General features: G+C 43.2%; 1 protein-coding gene across 1 annotated transcript in view; it reads left to right on the top strand.

The window, feature by feature from the left end:
- herpud2 (HERPUD family member 2) overlaps positions 1 to 24,409 on the top strand; it is a 61,633-nt gene extending 37,224 nt beyond the window's left edge. The window contains exon 10 of the mRNA XM_069711967.1: positions 24,397 to 24,409. The gene's annotated coding sequence lies outside the window, so the exon portion shown is untranslated. The remainder of the gene's footprint in view (positions 1 to 24,396) is intronic.
- Positions 24,410 to 27,271: the final 2,862 nt, after the last annotated feature.

Below are 27,271 nucleotides of genomic sequence, written 5' to 3'. Positions count from 1 at the left end.
TCCGAGGAAAAATAATCGCCCCGTGATTGAATTGCATCCTGAGACATTTGAGCCATGAGTAATGAAATGGCTGTTGTTGTGACCCGACCCCTTCACCTCCCTGGCGATTTTTTACCAGATTACAGAGCAGGCAGCAGGGGCGACTATTTGCCTACAGGAATACATTAAATATATACGTGTATTTGGTTTGGTTTTGTCAATGTAAATCCCCCATTATCACAGCTATTTCTGCATATTACACGTCACCTGCGGGGCCGACGGGGCACCGGAGGGGCGGCGGAGAGGGCTGGTTTACGTACTCACAGTTTATAACTGCAGATAATGGCTGATATTTAAAGAAATAACTTGATCTTCTGTCAAACTGCGCCACATTGTAAAGCTTTTTCTAACTTCCAGCTGATGTACCGGTGTTATTTTCTTACACTGTCATCATTGTAGAGAGTACACAAGGCATAATGAATGTCTGTGCGCTCTAATTTATTCAATTCATTTTATATTCTTTTTCGTCGTTAGCCACGAGCCTGAATATAAAATCGTCCTCCTACTGCCCACATTTTAATTACTGCGCCACTAGAGGGTGCCGTCACAATAAAACACAATGATGGGTCATTATCAGCTGTTGCACAAACGACCCTGTGGTTTTGTTGTACCGCGACGCCAGCCGAAGGCATTATGTAGTTTGTTCGTAAGTCCCAATGCTCGTGAATGCGATATTTCAGGAACACCTCGAGGGAATTTCTTTAAATTTGGCACAAACGTTCAACTGGTCCCATGGATGAACTGATTAAAATTTGGGGGTCAAAGGTCACTGTGACCTGATGTCTGTCCCATTCTTTTGAAAACGATTTCTCAAGAATGTCTAAAGGGGATTTCCTAAATTTGGGCAAAAAGCTTCACTTGGACTCAAGGATGAAGTGATCAGAATTTGGCGGTCAAAGGTCACCGTGAGCTGCTGTCTGTCCAATTCTCTTGAACGCGATACCTTACGAACGTCTGAACGAGTGAATTTGCTCAATTTGGCCGCAAATGTTCACTTGGTTTCAAATTTGGTGGTCAAAAGTCAAATTTCCTGTGAGCTCACAAACATTTTTGTGGCCATTACTCAAAATTTAAAGTATAATCATAATGAAATATCACACAATTATCTAACAGGATGAACAAATTATATTCCACATCTAAAAGGTCAAAGCTCAATTTCACTTTGACATCAGAATGTTTTACCAAAACACTTTGGTGACCATTATTCAACACCGTACCTCAGGAACAGAAGGCCAGATTGTGACCATATTTTACATTTGGGTGACACTAAGCTTGGATGTCCTCCTTGAAACTGTGGTCATTTTATAGATCTTCTGTCATGTCAGGTTGAAGATGTGTGTGAAGCATCCACGTTTTGAATTGGGAGCTTCTTTTTTCAGCAACATCGATATTTGACTCATTGCCTTCCTGTCACGGCTACAACTTTGTGCTCTGCCAGACTCAGCCTTATCGACCGAGCTTCTGACCACTTATAAAGAGTTGTCACGGCGTATATGACATAAGTCTGGACAAACATGGATTTAAAAGACAACACGACTCGTTGGCGGAGGCATTAAACCACGAGGCGATGTCTCAACCATCACGACTCCATTCGACTTCTCATAATTTGTTGCGCGCTTCACTTTTAATACAGTCGATGATACGTATTAATTTTTGCTCATGAGATCAGCTACGAGACCGATGCAGGAAAATAATTATCCCGCCGGAGAAATCACAGTTTACCGAGACGCCGTAGGGGTGTTTTCCTTTTATTTCAGAAACAGATCATATCAGATCACCCGTTAGCTGACATAACGAACCTTTGATCTGAAGCATGTCTTCACCAACATGGACTCTCGTTCACCTGCTGTTGACTACAGTCAGTCAGACACACACACACACACACACACACACACACACACACACACACACACACACACACACACACACACACACACACACACACACACACACACACACACACACACACACACCCTCCCGCTACCCTTCAACCTCAGGCATGCAGTGGTCGGTCTGTTGCCTCCGTTCATATGACTAATTAGACCAGCTTCACACTGCGCCGTTCCTTTTGATGCTGATCCCTGGTGCTAATTGCTGCGTCAGTCCCGGGCCACAGCCAGGTTAAGTTCAAATGCAGGACCGACGTCTCCACTAACCCCTCAGCCCCCCCCCCCCCACACACACACACACACACCCTCCCCCCTCACCCATCTTCTCGTCTCCCCCCTTGAGGAGATTTAACAAACGACTTTAGAGAGCAAACTCAGGGTGAAAACATTGATAAAATGTAAGCGCGTAAGAGCGGTAATTAAACATCCGTCCAGACATGTATTCATAGAGGAGCAGATTTTTACATGTATTTTTTTTGGCATTTACTCACAAGCCTGCAGAAATTTGTATCATAAACTTTACTTTTTATCTTCTTTGTCTAAAAAGCAGAACTGGGGTGTTGGGTGTTGTATCAGCTAACTTTTAGCTGGGTTTTTCTGGTCCGTGGGAGTTTCCATGCAATAGCACTGACAATCAGCAACAGCCTTTAAAAGATAACTATTTGAAATTATTGAACATCATTTTACTGATAATATTTTTCCAATTGTGCCCCCTTAAAATTACGTTTATATCCAACTAATTTATAACAGCAAGTACGTTTCGAAGGAATTTCGATGCTGTTTTCTATTTCCATAAAGAGGAAGTGAAATACAAGAAATACAAATGGTTTTGTTTATTGTTTATTCATTAATTTTAAATTATTCAGTTTTATTTTATCACTTTATCTGGAACCCCTGTGCACTCTAATGCAGTCAAGTGCAACAGCTCTGCCATAAATTTAACTTATAACAAACATAAAGTGGAATTATCACCAGTCTTTAAACTTGAAATGCATAAATAAGCTTCTTTAAAGTAGGATTATATGGGTGTTTCTAATAAAATGATCAGTCAGTCCTGACTTTATCACCTGCAGTGGACTGTCATTGTTCAGAGAGGTATATACATACAATGTGAAGTTTTTTTTAATAATATTTATGCACATATTAAGTATATAGTACTTAAATATGACTTAATATTTAAGTAATATTTGATCTTGTCAGTCAAAACATGACACCACAGTTATCAATAAAAACCAAGGTCATTTCAGTCCAGATTAAAAACAAAATTGCTTTAAACTAATTATTAATTACGTTCGATATTAAAATAGAATGAATAAACTCAACAATTAACACCTTTATTGCTTAAGTGCAAAAAAAAAAAAAAATTGCGCGTGAACATAAACTAAACAGCCGATGTATATGCACATCATCTTTTAGGAGACAGTGTTGTACTTTCAGCACATTTGACTGTTAAAGTTGCTAAAGAAGCTAAACATCAGTGTTACAGGTTAAACCATAAAATCCACCACGTCATGTGATCTAGATCAGCGAGGGATTCGTATTAATGCATTAAAGACTGAAGAACCCACTGCTGTAGCTGCAGGATCAAACCTCTGACTTTGAGATTACAGAGAATGGTTTTTTTTCTTAACCTCTCTCCCTCCCACCCTCTGAAACTTTGTTTTGCCCAAACTCAGTGGGATTACACTGGGCCTTGGTGAAGTATAGGTCAAATGAAAAGAGAGAGGCGGTGGTGGTGGTGGTGGTGGTGGTGGAGGAGGTGTGTGTGTGGGGGGGGGCATGGGGATATGATGGATCATCGCAATGAGCAACTTTGGACTAACAAAAGACAAAGTACTTTATTTTTGAAGGTCTTCATGAAAACTGTTTTATAAAAGCTCAATATTTTACGTTAAGTTCTGATCTTCAGAAAGCACTCGGATTTCATGTTTTTGCACTTTATATCGTGTTTGACATTTAACTACGACTATTCAACTTCTCCAAACTTTTCTGCCTGTCAACCTCCAATCAAATCAACTTGCTGCAGGTGGACTCCAATTAAGTTCTCGACTGAAGGATACTTAAAGCAAAAAAAAAGATGTACCTGAACACAGCTTGGAGCCAAAGCAAAAGGATCTGAATACTCTAGAAAATGACTGTTCAGTTGTTGTTTTTTTTAATGTTTAATACATTTCTAAAGACATGTTTTCATTATGTTGTTTTGGGGTCTTGAGTGTAGATTGATGGGCAAAAATGACAGATCAGCTTCAGAGTGGACTCCAGGTGAGAATTTTTTTTTTTTTTTCTACTTCCACTCGCATTTGCTGGTTTGAGTTGTTCCAAAATACTTTCAATACAAACATATTGTGAACCAAGTGAAAATTGAGGGTGTGTAAGAGCTGCCACGGGATTACTCAGTGATAAATATAATTACAGGGCAAGACCAGTGAATTGATGTGTCTGTTGACAAAGCCAGCGAAATTACATCCATATTATACATCTTCATGTCAGATTTCTTTTGTCCAGAGTCAACATCAGTCTATGGAGGAGGGCGTGGAGGTTGGGGTGGTGGATGGGCATGTAGGTGATTGGAGTTTGTATCCTTTCACAGAACAAAAAAGGTCGATGAAGGTCTAGAATAGCCCCAGAATGTTTGTTATTTTTGTCTTGTCTTGAGCCAACTTAGTGCTCTTTAAACTGGAAAAACCAAACAATAGATCTTTATTTGTAGTGTGGACATCTCTAGCTTCAGTTTATTTTGGTTCTTATAAATCAGCGAGTCCTTGAACATAATCCAGGATTTCCCAGAATAATGATTGTCTTGTCTGGTGATCAGGTTTGGGTTTTTTTTTACAAGCGGGACACAGTAGAAGACGTTAAGTCAAAAACGTCGATGTCACTGAGTTCAAGTGGGGTCGTATTTACAGTGTACACAAGAAGAGTCCAAACGAACGGCCAATTCGTGTGTTTTTCACAAAATATTCTATAAACTCCAAGTCTGCAAGTTTTGAGGCGTTTGGTGACATTTACGAGTCCGTGGAAATTCATTTTACATTCGATGTTAAGCTAATATCTTGTGAGTTTTTCTTCATAACTTAGAAATAGCTTACAATGAGGAGAATTTGTTTACAACTTAACTTGAACGTCAAGCACACCACTTCCCGTGTTGTAACCACGAGGAAACTACTTCCATTTGAACGCAGCATGTATCGCCGAAAACCTCAGATGTTTTGTTGACTGATAATAAAAAAAGAAATTCTGCAAAGCTTTTCTTCCCAAAAAAAAAAAAAAAAGAAAGAAAAAAAAGAAAAGGTAATTACTCCGCTGGAATATCGTTCGTAGTCTTTTGGAAAACGACGCTTGACTGTCTCTGAGCCGGAACGTGTTTTTTTGGTGTCCGTCCTCGTCGCCCCTCGCCCAGCCATCTGCTCGGTCTGTCTTCTACACGACTATCGGACATTCAGCTGGTCAAACAAGTGTTAGATCTTTAAATGGGAATGTTTGACTCGGCTGCTGAATAATTGAGGAGCTGGAGGAGATTAATGCACATCTACAGGCTCTGCAGCGTTTGTCCAGGGTGTGTGCGGGGGGTGGAGGAGGTGGAGGTGTGTGGGGGGGGGGGGTGGGGGGGGGGGGTTAAAAGGCGCGACAGACACCGACAGCGAGAGGTTAATAACACGCTCGCCGCAACACCCGAACCCTTTTTGCAGCATAGCACGGACAACCATGAGATTTTAGCAGCAGGGGCGTGGTGCTAAAAGGGATTTTAGGGATACACGCCCCCCCCACACACACACACCCCCACCCCCATCACCACCACCTCCCCCCACCTCCTCCACCCCAGCTTCAACCGTTTTTTTGTACATCTCTTTAAGAAGGGGGAGCTGTAATTGTGTTGTGACTCTGCAGACCGGATCGACCCTCTCGAGCCCCCCTTCCCCCTCCCCCCCGGGGGGAGGCTGTTTTCTGAGATGTGCCAAGAGTCACATCTCTAAATATGGCCAGAGCGAGGGGGGAGGGTGGAGGGGGGTGGGGGGAGTCGTCCCTGCATGTTAGCCTGTGGACTTCACCTCTGTGTCCTTCTATTCGTTTGACCCCAACTTCAGAAGTCCACACTTCAGCTCCACAGATTTTCACTTTGGCAAGAAGAGCAAGAGAAAGCAGATCCGCTTTCACAGGAACGGTCACGCGGAAGAAGTCAAAGTAAAAGTCAAGGTTATTGTGCAACTTTTCACGCTCCTTTTTGGCTGAATTTACAGATCCTTTGAACATGAGGTTGAATCGGAACCTTTAAATCAAATTCATAAATGTGAATAAAATAAAAGCACTTTTTTAAAAATCGCCTCTTACAACGGTGCAAAAAAAAAAAAAAAGAAGCACATAATCATTACACAAATTTGCAGCTATAAAACCTTTCAAAATGACTCTTTTATTTGATCAGATTTTGATTATTTTGGTCAAGTAACATTTGGAAAGTCTAAAGAGGAGCTGTGTGGTTATTTTATTTATTTTATTTACGCCTCGACGCAAGCAAAAATGGAAGTCGTGAGCTGGCGGTTACGACATGGGAAGTTGTGTGCACTTCAAGTGATTTCAAACATTTTTTTTTTTTTAAATGCGGAGGGTGTAAGATGACATACCGGTCACACATGTTCCTTCCAATACCCTAAGTTTGGTGTGTAATTTGTGTATGTTTGGAGATCATACGTGTGTGTGGTTGAGTGTCGGTGCAAGCGAGGGGCAGCAGGCTGGATCTGGAGAGCAGAGGGATTGCAGGGTGCGAACACGCGGCTCGGCCGGGGGGAGGCGAAGACATCGTATATGTGCAAAGAGCCCCCGTCAGTAGAAAGTGACTTTAACCTTCATTCACTCAAAGACCACAACGACCTTTCATTCAACTGTTGTCACTGCTTTTTCAGAAGACGTCTAAACTACTGACTCCTTTTCTCGCAGGCTAAATTTGAGAAAATGACCTCAGCTGCTATGTTTGGCGACCCCCATCTGTTTAGACAGAGGAGGTGAAATAAACTGCGCCCAGCGAGGTTCACTCACGAGTGAGTCACGGCCAACCTCGCCGCGTGTCGGTTCGAAAGCCGGTTAGCTTTGTTGCTAATGGGACCGATTGAAACAAATGGGATTCGTGAGCTCGCGGTCACGACGTGGGAAGTCGTTTGCGTGGTGCGCTCGGTGCTCCAGTGGTGAAGTCATGAGAACATTGCTGGGTAATGACAACATGGGTCTGCGTTGATAAGCCACAGAGGCTAATAATTCTGCAGGAAACATGCAGAATGAAATGGAGAAAAAACACTCTGCAGCGAAAGCTAAATGACAATTCGCTTAATGTCCGACAGAAAATATACATTCTGCCCATTTCCGTAAATCTCAGCAAACACGTCGCAACTTCACGACGCAAACTCGTGTCAAAGTTCCCCACAGTTGAACATAATGCTAAATATTTGTTTTGCTTTGTTGCAGCTGTGATTGTATTTACATACATTTATTTTGTATTATCATGTTTTCCCTTTTTTTTTTTTATATATAAATTCTACTAGTCCCTGATACTGGTGTAAAAATCTCAACGAGGAGCCAAATAAAGGGGACGTTTCCTGGCGCCGTCGGTGTGAATAGTCGACAAGAAATGAAAAAGCTCAAACTTGTAATAATAATTATAATATTGCAGTCAGGAACCAAACTAGATCGAGTAAAACTTGTTCTCTAACGGACTAAAAGGTGGGACGGAAAAAAAAAAAAAAAAAAAGGCGATCCATAAAACCATAATCTCGCAGTCTCACGTCGCCTCGGCTGCTGGACTGTCTGAACCGCTGCTAGAAGTGGGATTAGCATCGCGGCTAAAACGCCGGAGGAAACTGGAGGCGAGCCAAACGGCCTCAAGAAAAGGTCTATTGTTGGTCAAGTGTTGTTATTGCCTGGAATTATCTGTGCTTAGTGACACCGTAATGCACACACAGTCGCACACACACAAAGGCGCGTTGCACGAGGACACGTACAGACTTGTGCACTTACAAGCACAACATTGCTTTTTTTTTTTTTTCACACAGTTCCCATAGATTTGCTAATAATCCGCACACACATGCAGGTCTCGCCTCTCTCGGGGTGGGTGGGTGGGGTGGGGTGGGGTGGGGTAGGGGGGAGATTTCATACAGTATGGCTACACGTAAGAGCGCTCACCCCCTCCGCCGTGTCCCCCCCCCACCCCATCGATATTATCGATCCTCCCGCTTTTAATCCCGGCGTCTATCCGCTCCAGGTGCACAGTTGGTTGAAATCCCAAAGTGTGAAAGGCTGTAAAAGGCCCCCCCCCCACACCCCCCCCCCTTCGCTTCCCCTCCCGCGTCCGCCGGCCGATACGTCAGAGCTTGCGGCGCTGGTCAGGATGTGATGTGATCCGCTTCCAGTATTTGACCCCATTAAAATGTCCGTCGCGGGTCAGAGTTCAACAAGAGGATTATGGCTTCTTGCCAATGACCCGTTTGAACCCTTAAGGGTGCCACAGCGGCGATTATGGAATATTATCAAGGTGACGTGGCCGAGACTTAACGGGGGAGAGAAGAGGGAGGAAGAGGAAGTAGGTTTTATGAGTCGCCGCATGTAAATTCTCGACAAGCCAGGACGGTAAGGACGGTTCGATCCGCCACGTCGGTTCTGGCTTTTTAAGAGTAACAGTGTCATATGGCTGAAAAAAAACCAGACGATGGTGGTTGTAGCTGGCTTTGTTGAAATAAACTGGGAAGAGAATAAAGAACAACTTGAAGTACACCCGAAACAACGCTTCGCAGAATTTGAAAAAAATAAATAAGTGGACGTAGCTGCTGGGTCAGAAAAAGGAGGCGGATGCTCTAATGTGCAATACCTCCGAGTGCCACTAGGGGGTTTGCTCCGAAAAATGCTCTGGCTCCACAGACAGAGATTTTTTTTTGTTGTTGTCATTTTGGTGTCACTCACGAAAGTAACTCCTTACTAGTTTTCAGTTGAAAATAATCCCATCTGAAATTAGATATTAGGCTTTTTTCTTTGTGTGTGTCCAACGCACACGTCCCATAGAAGAGGAGTTACCTGTTGGGGAGAGTAATTGTGGACGGAGGTGGAGGAGAGGGAGGCGACTTTTTCTTTTTCTTTCAGTTAACGCCCCTTTTTTTTTTTTTTGCACTGATTTCTGCCAAACAAGCCAGATGTCCACATTTCTTTGTCGTTTTTCTCTGCCGCTCGGCATCTAATAACCCTTTTTTTAAAATGGAGCGAGGAAACGACAGGGATGCAAAATTTACAAGGAAAATGTAGCAAAATAAACAGTCTGTGAAAACGTATGGAAAATCTCCGCGTCTACGTCATCTTCATCACCGGGAGGCTTCATGAAGGATCTCGAAGCAAAATCGAATATGACATCGATACGTTAAACTTCATGAACTGTTTCTACCGCGGTAAAGATGCGTAACCCATCAAATCTTTTGTAATCGCCGCTGAAGGCGTATTTATGATCACGATTAAGATCAGATGATGAAGGAGAGCAGTGGTTCGAAGACTTTGGTTGTTGAGGGGGGGGTGAGTGGTGTGTGTGTGTGTGTGTGGAGGGGGCGGGATGAAGAGGGATGTGTGTGGGGGGGGGGTTGGCCTCTTCCTCGTGCCTCCAGTCGAGCAGAAAATCTCAGCAAATTAGTTACCGCGACGACGGCTGGTCGGGGAGCTTTCATCCAGCGCAGCAGGGGAGCCGCCATGGGATCGGGATAAGAAACACTCCCTTACCTCAGCCCTCTTCTTCAGCTCTGACTCCCCCCCCCCCTCCTTCCTCCTCTCTTCCCCCCCCCCCCCTCCCACCCCTTTACCAACCTCTCCCTCTCAGTCACTGTCCAGCCATCCATTACTGTTTCCTGGCAGGCAGCGAGGAGGAGCGCAGGGATCACCGGCCCCCGTTTGGCTGTTAAATGCCTCTCCAGCATTAGCACTCCTGAAAAGGTGTCACATAAACACCGAGCAGCTGTTAAGAACTGCTGCGGTCCCGGGAGGGAACGCTCGAATCTTCTCTTCTGTGTCAACTCCAGTTTCCAGTTTATTAGGTACGACCAAGCTAATGCCAGAGTACTGCAGTAAATCCTTCCTTTACGAAGGTATGTTCATGTTCATGTTCAGTTTTTTTTTTTTTTTTTGGTTGATGCTCCTTTTTTAGAGAAGTGTCGATGGCACTTTATGGTTAACGTGGAGGGATGTACTGCTACAGAAAGGATGATATTTAGTCCAAGTTTATTGATATAAATGAGGGGAACAAAATAATAGAAAATAACATACTTTTTTTTTTTTTTTTTTTTTTTTTTAAACACCCAGAGAAATAGCTGCAATCACAAACAATGTGAAGCTGGAACAAGACAAATACCTTCTTTCATTGTTAAATACTTTACTCCTTCACGTCAACGCTGTTTGTGGCTCGCAAACTTCCCCCAACTGATTGGCCTGTTGGATGTTCAGATTCTCAAACAGCTCCATCAGGGAGGCGTCTGATTGGTCACAAGTTCATTCAGCAGCAGCAGCAGAAGCCCCCCCAAAAAAATCTGGAACCAAAAGACCAAAGGAGCCCTAAAAAGGAGATGGTTTAGCTCCGACTGCGCTCAGCTTTTGTTGTGATTACAGTCTGGAGACTCCTGTTTTTGGTATCAAGGTTTGCTCCGCCCCTCTGAATGCTGAGCCAATCAGTGACCAGTGGGAGTGGCTAAGTGCAATGACATTGAAGTCGAGTGTTTTTTTGTTGTTTTTCTAAATGTAGATAAATGTTTTCTGATACCGAAATGATAGTCCTCAGTTCCTGCAGTTTGGACACACACACAAAAAAAACCTTCCTCCTATACTGTATGTAGATGTTTGTTGCCCGATGCTTTCCGATTATTTACTTACCAATGATCATTTTGGGGACTTTTATGGCATTTTATTATCGAGGCAGACGGAAAATGAAGGAACTGCGAGTGGGATATGACGTGCAAATAATGTCCACGGTTTAAATTGAACCGTCAGATGTTCATTTTATATTTTACGTGAGCCGCGATTTGTCAGGGTCCGACACGTAGTCGTGCTATGCTTTGGCCAAATAACTTCTCTTTGTTTGTTTTTCGGAGACAAATAATTCTGTGTAACGCTCAGAAATACCTGGTTATACCTGTTATTTTACTAATAGTTGCTTTAAAAATACAAAAGTGCAACAGATACCAAAACAGGTGAAGAGAAATACGACAGGCGGTTAGATTCAGCCAGTTAATATGACATGAAGTGATGATTTTCAATGGTGGCTTTCACTTCCCTCCTTTACTTCCACGAGTGAGCATTGGGACAATTTAAAACATTTCCATACTTAAAGAAGTGTATCGATGCACACACACACACACACACACACACACACACACACACACACACACACACACACACACACACACACACACACACACACACACACACACACACATTCATGTACACACACTTTGTCTCCCGGCCTCTGGAGAAACACACTAACTGCTAAGAACCTCGCGGCGCTCGCTACTGCTAAAATCTATGCAAGGCTGAACATACACACACACACACACACACACACACACACACACACACACACACACACACACACACACACACACACACACACACACACACACACACACACACACTGTAACTCCATCTGACAACACATACACGCCGTCACACGTCCCCGCAGCGCCACCAACTCCCGACACAAATAAAAACGGTGTCTATTTTGTCAGCCGATAATTTCAACGACGTCTCCGCGAGCCGAGAAATGAAAATCAATCACAACATAACAATTGTGTTTTATCAGCTTTTAAAAACGGGCGCGATTGATTTCTCAGCCTTCGCTTCCGAAACAGTCCGGCACGCGGCGGCGACTGTTTTTGACAAAATCATTCCTTCGAATTAGTAAATCGCACCTTTCAAACGTAAACAATTTGCCGCCCTGAAATTCTTTCATTGCTTTACTTGCTGTCAGTTAGTCTCAGAAGAAAAAAAAAAAAAATAAAGGGATGAAGAAGGATGGAGTGATGATAGATAGATAGATAGATAGATAGATAGATAGATAGATAGATAGATAGATAGATAGATAGATAGATAGATAGATAGATAGATAGATAGATAGATAGATAGATAGATAGATGTGGCCAGGGGAGACTTCTGTTTCTCTGTGACCTTTGACCCTTCCTCCCTCCACCCCGGACTCTGATAAAAAAAACTCAGAGCATGGAGACCGCTGGATCACCAGAAAGGCAGCGATATTTGACTATCCGTCTTCACCGCATCAGCCCCGTGGTGGATTCACAATGGGATCGCATGACTTCCAGGGTGTGTCGGAGCGTTTTAGCATCTTTCAGCTCGTTGTTTCGACCGCAGAGTCATTTTTTTTTCCAGCTAACTTTGAAAAGAAACATCTCTATAAACCCCCCTCTGCGTGCACACGGACCCAGTTAGCAGCTCCAGCTAACCGTGAGCAGTTTAGTGTGTCCTGTCAGTTTATAGATAAACTATCTCGGAGCCCATTAGTGAGCCACAATTAGAGAACGTCTTAAATTAGCGAGCACGCACTTCGTCTTTATTTTTATCAGCAGCACCTCTGGTCCTCATGCTGCTCCACAACCCCCAAACTTCTTCTTTTTTTAAGTCAGCTCCCTGCAGGCAGAAGACCTGAAAATAATGTTTGTCTTTAATGAAGTGCTGCAACTTTCAAAATAAAACAATTGTTGAAATTCCCTCTCAAGTGACAGAAATGTATACTTTGCAAAGTTAATTGATTTTATTGTTGTTGGTTGTTTTTTTTTTATCACTTTTAAAGCACTTTGAATCGCTCTCCGTGTTTGAATGGATTCAGGATTTTTCTCTAAAAAAAAACAACAACTTAATTTGCACTTCGTCACATCTGACTCGGGCTGTTTGGTGCTTGATGCTGCAGCTCAGAGCTAAATGATGCAATAAAGAGGAAGTTTTTCTATAAGGAGAGATGAAATTCAAGGTTTTAATTTGTGTCTGATTAACATCCTGCATCCAAATGTCACGTTACAAAATTACACTGATTAGAAAAATGAAATTTGACTCTCGTCGGCCTTCTGTTTGCACTGTAAGTATAATGTTGGTAATATCTGCGGCACCAGCAGCATCTCTGCGGAGATTACGCGGTGAACATCGAAGGGGCCACATTTTTTATTTTTTTTACGAAAGGTCTGACAGTGATGGCGACAGACTGCGCGAGTAAGTTTGCCAAAACTTTTTTTTTTTTTTTTTGAACTGTCTGGTCAGCAGCACCAGCAGCTCGGTCCGGGTCTGGCTGTGGTCGTTTGAAGGACTCGGCTCCTCTGCTTGTCTTATCTGAGCGGCGCTCTGAGTGGTATGTAACGCTAACAGCGACGGCCTGCTGTCCTCTCACCCTTTCCCAGGGAGGTGGGGCGCGGGTGGAGGGGTGGGGGGGTGGAGGGTGGAGGGGTGGAGGGGGGCGGACAGGTCTCGGCCGCTGCGTGTTTACGACTCGGAGAGTGAAAGTGTCTGAACATTTTATAGGAAAGAAAAAAGTGTGCGTGTCGATTTTTTTTTTTTTTTTTGTGTGTGTTGGATGAAGGAAGTGCGTCTGTATGTGTCTGAATCTATGGCTGTGTGTGTGTGTGTGTGTGTGTGTGTGTGTGTGTGTGTGTGTGTGTGTGTGTGTGTGTGTGTGTGTGTGTGTGTGTGTGTGTGTGTGTGTGTGTGTGTGTGTGTGTGTGTGTGTGTGCATATAGAGAGACTGTGGTCCATACTGGGACGGTGTTGACAGTGCTTTGCTCTTTCCATATTTGTACATGGTTAGTGTGTTAAGATGCAGCCAAGGAGCTGAGTGATAAGGAGGGACGTCTGGACGATGTGTGTGTGTGTGTGTGTGTGTGTGTGTGTGTGTGTGTGTGTGTGTGTGTGTGTGTGTGTGTGTGTGTGTGTGTGTGTGTGTGTGTGTGTGTGTGTGTGTGTGTGTGTGTGTGTGTGTGTGCGTGTGTGTGTGAAACTCAGTGTGTGTGTCCACATAAGTCAAGGTGCATTTATGACCTCGTCAGAGTGACGATTTTTCCCTCGTCAGTGTCTGCTGTCCAATGACCTTCAAATCAGAGCTCTTAACGTCAATTCAAGTCGTCCCATTAAATAAAAAAACGTCTGCTGCCATAACTGCGTTCATGACTTCCTGTTTTTAGCCAATGAGGCGACAGAGCTGCAGATCGTCATGGCGCGCTGTCGGTCCTGATTTCATTAGCGGGCTGGATAAGATGCACGAGGCGACATGGAGAAAGAGGGATTATTCTGGGGGTATGAAAGGGAAGGAAAAGTACTCAGATTACATTTAGGAAGTGAAAAGAAGATGCATGTTACAGGAGATGAGCTCAATATGTCAGTGTGCGTTTGGGATTTAGCAACATGTGTACCTCTGAAGGGATTTATTTATTTTATTTTGCACAAATTTGAAAACACCAAAAATATACAAAGATGAATACTACAGGGAGATGCAAAGAATAATAATACAAAAAAAGATTATATTTGAAGTCTTCACATAGGTGATGTTCAAAGTTCACAAAGTTATAGAAAACACAATGTTAATAGCGTATGTAATAATATGACTATATAAAAACAAGTTGGTGAAAGAAAGAAAATCTCAAAAACCTCCAAACTAAAACAATGTCGCAACGTCAACTCAGATTTGCCTTCATGTAAATCAAAAATACCTTAAAAATAAATAAACAGATAGAAATTCTTACATTAGATTCATCAAATGTGATAAATTGGTAGGTAGTAAATACATCAAACAGTCAATAGGGTTTGTTTCTAACATCTTCAAAATGTTTTTGTCCTTTGTTCTTTAAAAAAAAAAAATCTAACTGGACCTCACAAGTGCACAAAAGCGCACACTCACGCGATCTTCAGTTAATAATGAGGAAATACAGGAACTGGTCTTATGAGGCGGAGATGGCTCCCCGTTAACTTATTTATCCATCAGGCTCTGCTTCTCAAAGACTCGTCTCTCTCTCTCTCTATTTTTTTAATTTTTAATTTTCCTGTTTTTTAAAAGCTTCTCAGAGTGATAAGCCTCCACTTTTCCCCATCCCTCGGGATGGATGATGCTGTTGTCACGGCAACCTCCAGACCCAGACGCACTTCCCTCTTTTTGGGTCCGGTGATGTCATTCGAGGCACGGACGCAGACGAGGGCGCCACGCACACACACACACGCACGCACGCACGCACACACACACACACACACACACACACACACACACACACACACACACACACACACACACACACACACACACACACACACACACACACACACACACACACTTATCTGGAGTTTTGGAGACATGGAGGACATGGGTGTTTGTTGGGGGGGGTGAGGGGCTGATAAGAGGGTCTGGGGGTTATGAGGGGGAGAGGGGGTGGGACAGACAGAGGGATGTCAGCTCCCCTCAACGAGAGCTGACAGGGACAGACAGAGAGGATACGAGACGCAGATTCTACCACGGCCCTCCTGAGGGGCCCAAAAATGTGTCCTCGGACCCCCGAGGGACCCCGAACATCCAGAAACCGAGCAGTACCTCTGAGGGGAAGTCGGCAGCTGATCATCATTTGAGAGAAAAATTTGTTATTTTGATAATCGATTAATTGTTGAACTAATTTAATAAGCAAAACTGACAAAAAAAAAAAAGTTTGCAATGCCCGTTTCTAAAATGTGTGTGTGTGTTTTGAGTCACTCTTCGAGACCAGAACCACAAAACAAGGGATTCATTTTATCCATCGGATGACAAAAAAAACTCCCAAGTCGAAACTGTAAATAATCACCTATTTAAAAACCCATTATGTCATTTTACAGTGTTTAATGAATCCCAATCACGATCAGTCATTTCAGTCAGGAAAATGCTAATTGTTGTTCACACTCGGTCGGGGTCTCCAGAGGTTAGGGTTATCAGCTTCCCTCTGGATGATAAAAGTGTGTAACGCCTGTGAACAGCAAGTTCCTGTAACAGACCTGCTGAAGGAGATCTGCTGTTTATCTCGCTGATAGGCCAGACTCCAGGAAACAAGTGTTGAGAAGAGCGTCTTATTCTGTCATTTCACGCACACGCACACACACACACACACACACACACACACACACACACACACACACACACACACACACACACACACACACACACACACACACACACACACATATGCGGTGTTTGCCACATGTGATGAGCAAGATGGAGGCGGCTGATTGAAAGCAGCACATCAGTGTCACGTGTCCCGGAAACCAGAAAAACTAGAGGGGTCAAGAGGAAATGTGAAGAAATAAAATAATAGTAATTAAAAGAAGTAATATTTAAAAACAAATGTCACTTTACTTTCCAAATAAAACCCATATCTTAACATATTACATGCCAAACCCAATACTCTATAACTACATTCCCAAAAGCAGTTTTATTTTTAATTTATCTTACAGCAGCGGTTTCATCCAGCGATTGTATACTTCAGATTGTGGTAAAGTATTTATTTTTTATGTTTCTTGGACTCAGTGTGGATGGAACTGTTTAAATCTGTCGGTGGTTCAACAAGTGGATTAATCACACGAAAATAGTGACCAATAATGACGAATTTTCCTTTTTCAGATCAGCTTCAGAAAGAAGGCGCTTTTCCTCCCACCGAACCATTTGCACAGTTTAAAAAAAATTTGCTGAAATTACGAGGTGCAATCAAAACCCCACCTGGTTGCTCCTGAACCCGACGCGCCTTCTTTTCCACTAAAACGCTTTCGCCCGGCTCGTGGCTTCATTGACGTAGATTTTCTGAAGCGTTTAAAGGGTCTCTGTTGACGATTTCCAGAGTTTGACGCAACATTAAATCAAAAGTTGAGATATCAATGGTCAAAAACTGCGTGAAACACAGGCGTCGATGTTAATCAAGCGCTCCTTTAACGCACATAGTCCACAAACTTTTGGACGATACTTTGGTATAAAGCCATGACATGACATCACAAACTCAAACCAGCAGTTTATCACGTGGTAATTATTATTCGTAGCACAAAAAAGTTGGAAATTATTATTATTATTATTTTTTTTACATGTTTGAAATGCAGACGTTGCTGCACCTGCAAAAAAAAATACAATAACAGACTGCCGTTAGCGTATTTGAAAAAAAAAAACATTCAGATCGATGAGTAACGTGTCGTGAGGTCGAAACATTTGTCGGAAGAAGAAGAAGAAGAAGAAGAAGAAGGGGGAAGAGGAAGTGACGAGAGGCGAGTGCCGACTCCGTCCGTCTGTCTCTTCCTGAAGGTGGAAACAGTGGGGTTGTGTGTTTTTCCCACACTGGTGATACAGCTATCTGTTTTCAGTCCCAGTCATCCTGGCAGTGCCCCCTCCACCCCCCCCACCCCCCCCCCCTTCACCCTCCACCTCCTCCACCTCCTCCACCCTCCAGCCCTGCACAGAGCTCACAGGCTGTCCTCAGAAGGAGCGCAGCCAATAAAGATAAGCTTGACGGAGGAGCCCAGCCAATAAAAGATAAGCCTCAGAGGAGCCAGCCAATAAAAGATAAGCCCCCGGGGGCATGTCTGTGACTTCCTCGCTGATCTTCCTTCAAGCAGACACGAGGCACCGCGCCGATACGGCCGGCGTCTCGCTGGCATCCGACATCAGAGGGGAAACCGAAACCCCTCCAACAAACAACTCCTGAATCCAAAATTCTTCTTCTTATTTTCACCGTTCACCAATCAGGGTATAATAACAGCTGGATAACAGCTGTCCATCGGGGCCGAATCATAGCAGCCGTCAGACAGGACGTCCTCAGACGTGGGATTTTTTTTTTTTTTTTGCTGCATGTCACCACACACACACTGTAGACTGCACCGTGTGTGACAAAGTGTAATATTCATACTGTCTTTCATTTTATGTTAATGTGTGTAAACTTTAGGGAGTCCTCCAGAAATCACCATTTAGATGCAAAAAGTGTCGCCCGGTGTCGGGATGAAACTTTTTTTTTCGGGACGCTGAAGAAAGAATTTGATGCTCGATCCTGATTTGATGTTGCAGTTTTATTATTTCCCAGTTTCCCTCGAACTAACCAGCACTTGTTTGTTGGACTCGTGTGTGATCGTTGTTGCGGTGTTGGTATCTGAGCCTGCTTGTGGTTCAGAGAATTTTTCCAGGATTAGAACGAGAGGCAGAGCCTTTAATTATCAGCAGCAGAACCCCCCCTCCCCCAAAAACACACACACACACACACACACACACACACACACACACACACACACACACACACACACACACACACACACACACACACACACACACCTCCTCTTTGAATCAGCTCCTGACTGAAGCCTGGTAAATTCAGTTTAAAACCCATGATTTTGATCAATATTACAATCAGGAAAGGCTAAAAAAAAAAAAAATTAAACCACCTTTAATGCACATTTTATCATGATGTGATATTTTTACATGTTTTTGTATCTTACATTTTTCTAAATATGGTTATTATTTGCATTTTGTAAAGTGTACTGGTGATTCCTGAACTATAACTAGATTTGAATTTAAAATGGTTTATTACAATTGAATCTAAACGCTTTCCGCCTTCAACTTAAGTTTTATTAATGATTCAGAATATTTGGGCTGGTGAGCATCAAGGAGTGGAAACAGACTTTTTCAATCGATGCGCAGAATACAACTAAAAGAAAATTCGACAGAGAGTCCGTCTTCATGACAAGTTAGAGGCTGGAAGGCCTGAAATAGTCGACGTTGTACTTAAGTGGTGCAAATTTCGGGCTAATTTGCAATTAATCGAATTACAGTTCAAACCCGTCGTCTGGGGCCCCTCGGGGTCCAGATGGTGATCAGATCCTTTATGGAGCCAAAACGGGGCCAAATGTTTTTGTCAAATTGAAAAAAACTGAAGGAAAAAAACGATAAAGTATAAAAAAAAATTTAAAAAAAAAATTAAACTGAGTTGAAATGTTAAACAAATTTGAAACTTTTCTCCAGCATATCATTTTTTTTTTCAGTATAAAATTTTTTCAAATTGTTCAAATAAGTGATTTTGCACACATTAATACACATTAAAATATCTTGTATCCAAATAAAAATGTATGCGGCTGTGAGATGATGGAGTCCAACAGGAGCTTTTTGACTGATTACAGCAGGCCGGGCTCCGCATCACTTTGTCCCCTCGGCACAATCGGCATCTAGATCTTTTACATTTCCTCCGAATCGTCTGCGTTGCCGAGCCGACTGGATCTGCAGGACGTTTAAGATTAATCCGACACACAACAGAAAATGTCCAGTTTTTTTTTGTTTGTTTTTTTAACTTCCTTTATTGCCTTTTTTCTTTTTATTGTTGTTGTTTTGTCTTTTTTTACTCCCACTGCGATCACGCATCTCGTCTTCTGGCAAAGGAGTCGGCGGGCACATTTTGATAATCTGACAAATGTTTAATAAAGGCATTTTTCAGCAGGCTTCATTTTTTTCTAATGGCCTCTAATGGGAAGTAGACATCGGACGTTGGCACATGAAGACAGAGGAGACGTCTTTGAGCCAACAGAGATAAAGTGTAAGTCCTGCTCTGTCTCTCACACACACACACACACACACACACACACACACACACACACACACACACACACACACACACACACACACACACACACACACACACACACACCTCCCTCCACCCCTAACAGCACCCTCAGCGAGCCCCCCTGTTCTCTAGTCGCTAATGACGGACAGCTGAAGGCACACTCCCGGGGCGCCAATCAAATTTGCAGGCCTGTAATTGGATTACGGCGGGCAGGGGGGAGGGCTTTTATCTCTCTCTCTCTCTCCCTCTTCTTGTTTGTGCTCTCGTCTGCGGGGTGAATGATGGACAAAAGAGCGGCCTGTCAACTCCAGGCTGACGGAGGATGTGTGTGTGTGTGTGTGTGTGTGTGTGTGTGTGTGTGTGTGTGTGTGTGTGTGTGTGTGTGTGTGTGTGTGTGTGTGTGTGTGTGTGCTGATTGTTTAAAGGTTGAGAGCCTGCAAACGATGGCTGGTGACTGCACCGATGTGACTTTGTTTGCGAGTGTTTAAGTCTTTTTTCTTCTCTGTGTGTGTGTGTGTGTGTGTGTGTGTGTGTGTGTGTGTGTGTGTGTGTGTGTGTGTGTGTGTGTGTGTGTGTGTGTGTGTGTGTGTGTGTACTGTGTGTTGTAGTTTCTTTTTGTGTGTGTGTGCGTGTCGCCCCGAGGCAGGCAAAGAGCTAAACATCACTTAGCTCATTGCCTCGTCTCTGTTGCCTTTTCACCAGGGCTCAACACCAGGACGGCACAAAGGCCGCTGTCCGCCGGCCAAGCGGACCGAAAGGGGAAAAAAAAATGACAAATCGCAGACCTGATAGAGCAATCGGCATCTGTGGAGGAAAAAGCTGACTCAAGATGCTGCTGGAGATGGGGTTTTGGGGGTTTTTTTTAATAGAGGAAGCAGACGGGCCTTTCTCCAGAAATTGTATTTGCTTTTTATGGAGCGCAGAGACAATAAATAGTGCATAAAAAAGGCTGCAGGGAATACTTCCCGTAATAGAGAAATCTAGGTTGTAGGAAGGAGTATAGGCTCAACTGGCAAACCCAAGAAATAACACTTTAATGAATGTGTAAGGATCTCATTGTTTGAGGACATTTAAAAGAAGATGTGTCGGTTACAGGAGAGAATTAGTAGCCCGGCGGCACCGAAATGTCGCTCGCAGCTTCAGTTTTCTTCGCTGTGGTTACGGTCTGGCAGCTCGGCCCTTGTCAGCGTTTGCACGGCCGCTCTGAAGGGCGGACCAATCAGCGAACGGTGTCTGCGGTTGTCCCGCCCCTTCTTCCCTGTGATTGGACGGCTGGTGACACCGATGATTTTTTTAAACTCTCGTTGACCGGAAAAAAATTGCGCTGAATGAACTGGCAACGCCGAAGGATGATCGGCGAGGAAGTCACAGACACGCCGTCCGTCGCCAGTTCGCTGTCGTCCAATCGTGCTCTTCGTTCCCGGTGAATTCTCGCGAGTTTTTCCCGTTTTTGATCTTCTTCTGTGTCTTTTGAGTTTGCGTCTTTAGCTTAGCCCCTTTTTGTACCTCAAGCCTTCTGCCGCATCCCCGTTGATCTTCTGCCTCCTTGTGTTTTACTTTTGAACTTGAACCGTGTCCTGAGTCATGCATTTGGGTCCCAAAAAAGAAATTGAAAAACTTTAAGGCAACGAATGGTCATTGTGTGCGTGTGGCAACTGAAAAGTTAACCAATATTAACAAATATTTCTGAGAAGAAAGCCTGAAAAATCACAAGTATTATGTATCAGAATTTAGTTTTTCTTATTTCCTTGAAGCGCAGATAGGAACGATACATCATATTTAATTATGGATATTTCCAGTGAGAAACATGGTGACACTTACTTTAACAAACGCTTTAAATGTGCCTACAACCACATTGCTTTATTTGAAGAATAGAAAAACAAATTAATTTCCCGGAGATTTAACCATAACTGTAACTAACCACTAATGTATTTGCCGAACCGAATATTTTAATTTTAATATTTACGTTATGAGGATTTGTCCTCAGAAGAAAGTCATCTCCGCACAACGTGACTGTTTAAAGAGATTTTTTTTTTTTGTATTATTATTATTTATTTATTTTTTTACAAATGAATGCTAACCATCACTATGGTTACACAGCAGAGACCGAGAGTCTAATCGGGGTAATGTTCAATTAGCTGACATCGATCGCTGACGCACCCTGAGGCTCTTCAGACACCCGTCCTCTCAGCACTACGTGTGTGTCCGACTGTCAACATGACAGTAATAATGATGTCTGGAGAACACACACACACACACACACACACACACACACACACACACACACACACACACACACACACACACACACACACACACACACACACACACAACATGCGTGTGTAACAAAAAACAGATGCATGTAGGACACGGTTATACTTCTATCCTTGTGAGGACACCCGTTGATGATGCATTTCAGCCCTTTGCATTAAATCCAAAATGTCCTCACTTCCCAGGCTAGAACTCAATCTGGTCCTCACAAAGATAGTCATACAAGTACACGTACACACACACACACACACACACACACACACACACACCCCGAGTCCACTAACAGAAAACAGATGTTCAGGTGACAACGAGACGAAATCCAGGCTGCAGGTGACTTTGTGTCTTCGCGTGTTCATCTGTGTAGTTTTACGCATGCATGTAAAAACTCACTGTGTGTGGGGACATACGTCTGTTTACAGAGTTATGGGGACATGTCCTATTTTAGTCGCAGGATTCGGTTTAAAGTTATAGAGAGAGACTTCTCGAACAAAGGTGTAAAAAGCTCACAGTATATGTAGTATGTAACGCTTGGAGGTAACGGGGTAATTTGTAAGCAGCAAGATGAATTACGAAAATAATAAACACTAATCGACAGTCAAACAGTAAAAACCTTTTGTTTTAGGCAAGTTTTTTTTCTGCATTGAGTATTTTAACTTTGAATACTTCGAGTACATTTTCCTGATTTGATTTTTACTTAAGTAACATTTTTAATGCAGGACTTTTACTTGTAATGGAGTATTTTATTCATACTTTACTTGATAATAAATAAAATCTGTATTCCTCCACCACTGGCCAGACAACAGTTCATATTGAGCTTTGTTATTAAATAATATATCATTTTAGCAATAAATCTATTAATTATTTAGTCTTTAAATATACAAAAGACTCAATAATTTAATAGTTGTTCGACATTAAAAAAAATAAATAAAAACAATTTAAGCATTAATTCAGTGCGATTTTTAACTGGTTTATTCAGCCCAAAAAGTAGTAATAATTTCCTCATCATTTCAACTTCACCACTGGACACCAGCATGACGCATACATTTAAAATCAGACATCAAACATATAAATTACTAATAATATCAGCGGGAGTAATGTGACTGTCGTGGCTGAACGGCCGGTCCGCTGGTGTCGGCGGCTCCGGAGACGATCCGGGTGGGAACCTTCTGGAAAAGCGCGCTCCTATCAGCGCTTTCACACCGGCTCCCGTCACCCTTCCTCAGCCGACACCTGAGAAGCAGCCAGAGCCGAGAGCGTCACGGTGTGAAACGGGCCGGCTTGACTCGTGTCGCCCGGTTGATTAAAAAGGCTGCAAAAGTCTGATGTAAAACAGCCACGAGATATCTGGAAAAATCCGGGAAACGGACCGTCATTACTCAGGAATTACCGCCGAGGTTTTTTTTGTTTTGCTTTTTTTTGGGAGCGTTTGAGAGCGATGAGAACACTGGAACTAAAAATCAGCCTCGTGTCCTCGGAAGATCATGTTGAGCGCGCTTTACTGAGTTACGATGAGAATCACAGTATTGATGAACTTTTCCTTCGTGTGTAGCTTCAAGTTTTTAATGCTTCAACTGCAGTTTTGTCACAGCTGTTGCTTGAAGTCCACGGAGGTCGGAGGTCGGGGGAATTAGATGGACTTTCACCAAAAAAAATGAGCGGCGTCACAATCAATGATAAAGTAAAAGTCCACCTAGAATATTTAGAAGTAGCCCAAACGACGATCTTTTCGTACCCCTGACCCAGTAGTTTATTTGCGTAACTCTCCACGTTGGTTTACATCCACGAGAAGCACAAGGTGCCGTGAGCCTTTGAGCGCGGATATAAGACGCTAACGGCTTCGATAAGACGTCAGCGTTTGACGTCCCGGGAACGAGAACGCGTTGGAAAATGTCACTTAAGTAAAAGTATTGCTCATTTTTCAATAGTAGTTGACCGCCTAGAAATGAGGAGTTTGTAAACTTCCTCTCAAAAAGTTTTGTACAGCTGAGAAAGTTCGGGTTTTTTTTCACTGAACGTTGGAAACGGGGAGCGGAGACGATGCCGACGGCGTTTTTCTGGTCCCGTCCGTGATCTCGGCGAAGTAGCGACGCCTTCGATTGGTCGCTGAAGTAAAATCGGGAAGTTCCAATTACATCTTTGTTTCTCCGGTGGATATTTTCTCCAGTAACATGAATAGTGCAGAGGCGAGCGCGTTTTGAAAAGTTTGAAAAGTTTGAAAAGCAGGTCGACTTCACGCCGGTGAATCTGAACGGTGGTAAAGCCCCCCCCCCCCCCCTCCTCCCCCCGAAGCCTGCGTCTCGAACCACGAGCGCAACAGATGCTGGCTTTAAAACTTAGGTCAGCGATGCCGAGGAACAGAAAGTGTGTGCATGTCGGTATTTTAGTGTTTTTCAGTTCGTGATGTTATTTTTTTATGTTTCTCAGCGTGTGTGTGTGTGTGTGTGAATGGGAGGCTGCAGACAGGGCGCCTGGACGTTGCTGAGAACTTCCAGAGCCCCCCGGAGCAGAGTGCCTGTCCCTCAACCACGCCGGCTCTGAAACACACTCAAGACAAGTTAATCCTCCAGAGCTCGACTTTATCTGCACCCACCCAATCCTCAGACCCCCACCCCCACCTCCACCCTCTGACACCCCCCTCCCGCCCGCCCGCCCCCGACTCCTCCGCTCCGTGATCGATCGCTTACTTTGCTAGCACTCGTTCGGCCCTCCATTTGTTTCGCCGCAGATTATAAACGCCTCCATTTCTCAAACTGTCCGCATCCACTTCTTGCAGCAAACATCTTTTTTTTTTTATGTGGTGTAACAGAGTGTTGGGTGTTTCACTGGTAACGCAGCTATTTTCTATCAACTGCACGTCCACGTTTTGGCTTTCAGCTCGTACGAAACTCGCTAAAAGGCGTCGTGAGCCAGCGGCGACTTACACCGTTGGGGTTTTTCTACCACTAGTGGTGCTACAGCCGGTCTGTAAATTCTTTATATAAGATGCGCACTCGCACGAGAACACGCAATACACGTTACTGTAAATTGCTTTGCGTAATTCCAAAGGTGGTCTAAAGGTGGCAGTAATGCGTCAGGAAACTCTAACCCAAGCTGGCGCGCATGGATGTTTCTTTAAGAGGAAAGAAATTGTTGTTGGATTTTTAGTATGCTATAATTGCAGGTTTAACTGTGTTGATTACAGCGCACCTCTAATATACAATGGACATCATGCGTGAACCAACGTGAATGCATGTTTGTCCAACAACTCTCTTCACTTTTTTCTGTGAAGTTTGTTTGTGCAAATGTTCGAAGCCGCATCATGTAAAACTCTCGTCGCAAATCATTTCAGATTGATCAAGATCACCTGTTTGTGAGATTTGATTAAGAGTGCAATCAACACCCAGAAAGTGTTCTGCGTCATTTTGTAGAAAAAAAAAATAAAAAAAAGAATCATCAACTTGAGTGGAATAACTTCACAACTACCAAAAACTGAAAATACAATAATCAAATCCTAATTTTAACTTGCCGACAGGAAAGGGCAGCGTCTTAGCAAACCTCTCAGTAATTTAGCTGAAACCTATTAAAAACTAGATTACTATTTTGGTCATATTTAAGATCTTCATCACTGAAAAGCCTTCAACTTTGAATGTTCACCCAGTACACGGAGAAACGTGCTGCTTCGAAAAGATAATTGTGTGCTCAGTGGCTTATTTACTCATTTTGTATTGAAGTAAGCATTGCGCATAAGAGTGTGACCTTCCGTCGTTCGTCACAACGGTTCCCCCTCAAAACACACGTTTCTGCCGATGCGTGCTTTCTGTCGCGGAGACGACAGCGCATCCAAGGGCGATGGCCGGATTAGCGGCACGGCCCTCGTGTCTGCTCGCGGTTCGTCCAGAGTCGGGTCGCACGAACCGGTGACCTTCTTCTTCTGCAGAGAGCGCTGTCTGTCAGCGCGGGCCCGGCCCGGGACGCCGAGGTCCGCCTCCGACGCTCTCACACCATCCCAGAGCTGGAATCCAGAGGATTAAAGTGTGTGCTGAGAGGTAGATCTGTTTTGTTTCTCTAATGCGCTAAGTACTTCGGAGGGGCATACTTAGAGAGAAATGTGTGTGTTTAAAATGTGGTTATCGGGATATTCACGAGTGTGTGTGTGTGTGTGTGTGTGTGTGTGTGTGTGTGTGTGTGTGTGTGTGTGTGTGTGTGTGTGTGTGTGTGTGTGTGTGTGTGTGTGTGTGTGTGTGAGCCTATTTGTCAGGATGTGTGTTTGTATGTTTTTTAAAATGGTCGTTTGACTCTGTAAGTACCTGGGAATTGTGCTGGTAATAAATACAGTGAGGCTTAAGTGTGTGTAAACACATCTGCGGTACCAGACTGTGAAAGGTGGAGGAAAGGAGCTGGGAAAATGGAGGAGGTTGAGAGCCATATATATCTGCCTCTCTGGGTTCTTTTTATATATATCTATATATATATATATCTTTATATATATATATATATAGATATATATATCTCTATATATCTATATATATGTATATATAGATATATAGATATATATATATATATATATATGTATATATATAGATATATATATATATATATATATATATATATATATAATAGGTGAACATATAACAGTAAAACTAACACACAGTTACCCACAGTGTAATGTTGCTGTCGTATTTTCTGTGGTTAAAAAAAAAACAAAAAAAACGGTTCTGTGTAAGTGAAATACAAAACTGAGATGTTTCAGTTTTCCAAACATTTTGTCTTAAATTGTTACGACTTTGTACCTGCTGTATTGGCTGGTCACCTCCTGTTATACGATAATTAGTTTTACCTATTTTGTCGTTAATCGAAGTAGCAATTCGCGTAATAGTCGAACAATTTGACCCGATATGATTGGTCAGAACCAGCCAATAAGGTATTTCCATCCACGCATTAGCCGGCATTCCTAATTTTCTTTTGCCATGGAAGTTTTTTTATGCCTCTGTTGCGGCAACAGTTGTAGCTGAAAACATGATATTTTGGGCTGTCCGTCTATCCCGTTCTTGAAAATATCTCAGTAACACCTTGAGGGAATTTCTTCAGATTTGGCACAAACGCTCGCTTGGACTCGAGGATGAACTGAGAAGATTTCGGTGGTCATAGGTCACTCTGAACGTCCCATCCATCTGTCCCATTCTTGTGAAAGCGAACGATGAATTTAATATCCAAGACGTCAAAGGTCAGCTTTACCGTGACGTCGTAGCGCTCTGCAATAACCCTTTCCTGTCCATTATTCAACCATTGGGACCATATTTCACATTCTGTTAAATACTGAACTGGTGACACTAATCTTGGGTGTCCACCTGCTGGATTGACGACGTGCAAGAAGAAACCATGTTAGAACCTCTTTGCAACATGTATTTGAGGCATCGTTGACTACCAGTCAGCTTTATTGACCAAGCAATGCAGAACAGAAGGGTTCCTTCAGACTTTACATGTCATATTTGAGTCTGG

Source organism: Brachyistius frenatus, unplaced genomic scaffold, assembly GCF_029030835.1.
Source record: "Brachyistius frenatus isolate BFR_SWC_R1_liver_20210118 unplaced genomic scaffold, ASM2903083v1 Contig_104, whole genome shotgun sequence".
NCBI classification, from domain to species: domain Eukaryota; kingdom Metazoa; phylum Chordata; class Actinopteri; family Embiotocidae; genus Brachyistius; species Brachyistius frenatus.
Note: the sequence above shows the minus strand (reverse complement) of the source record. Positions and strands in the feature narration are given on the sequence as shown.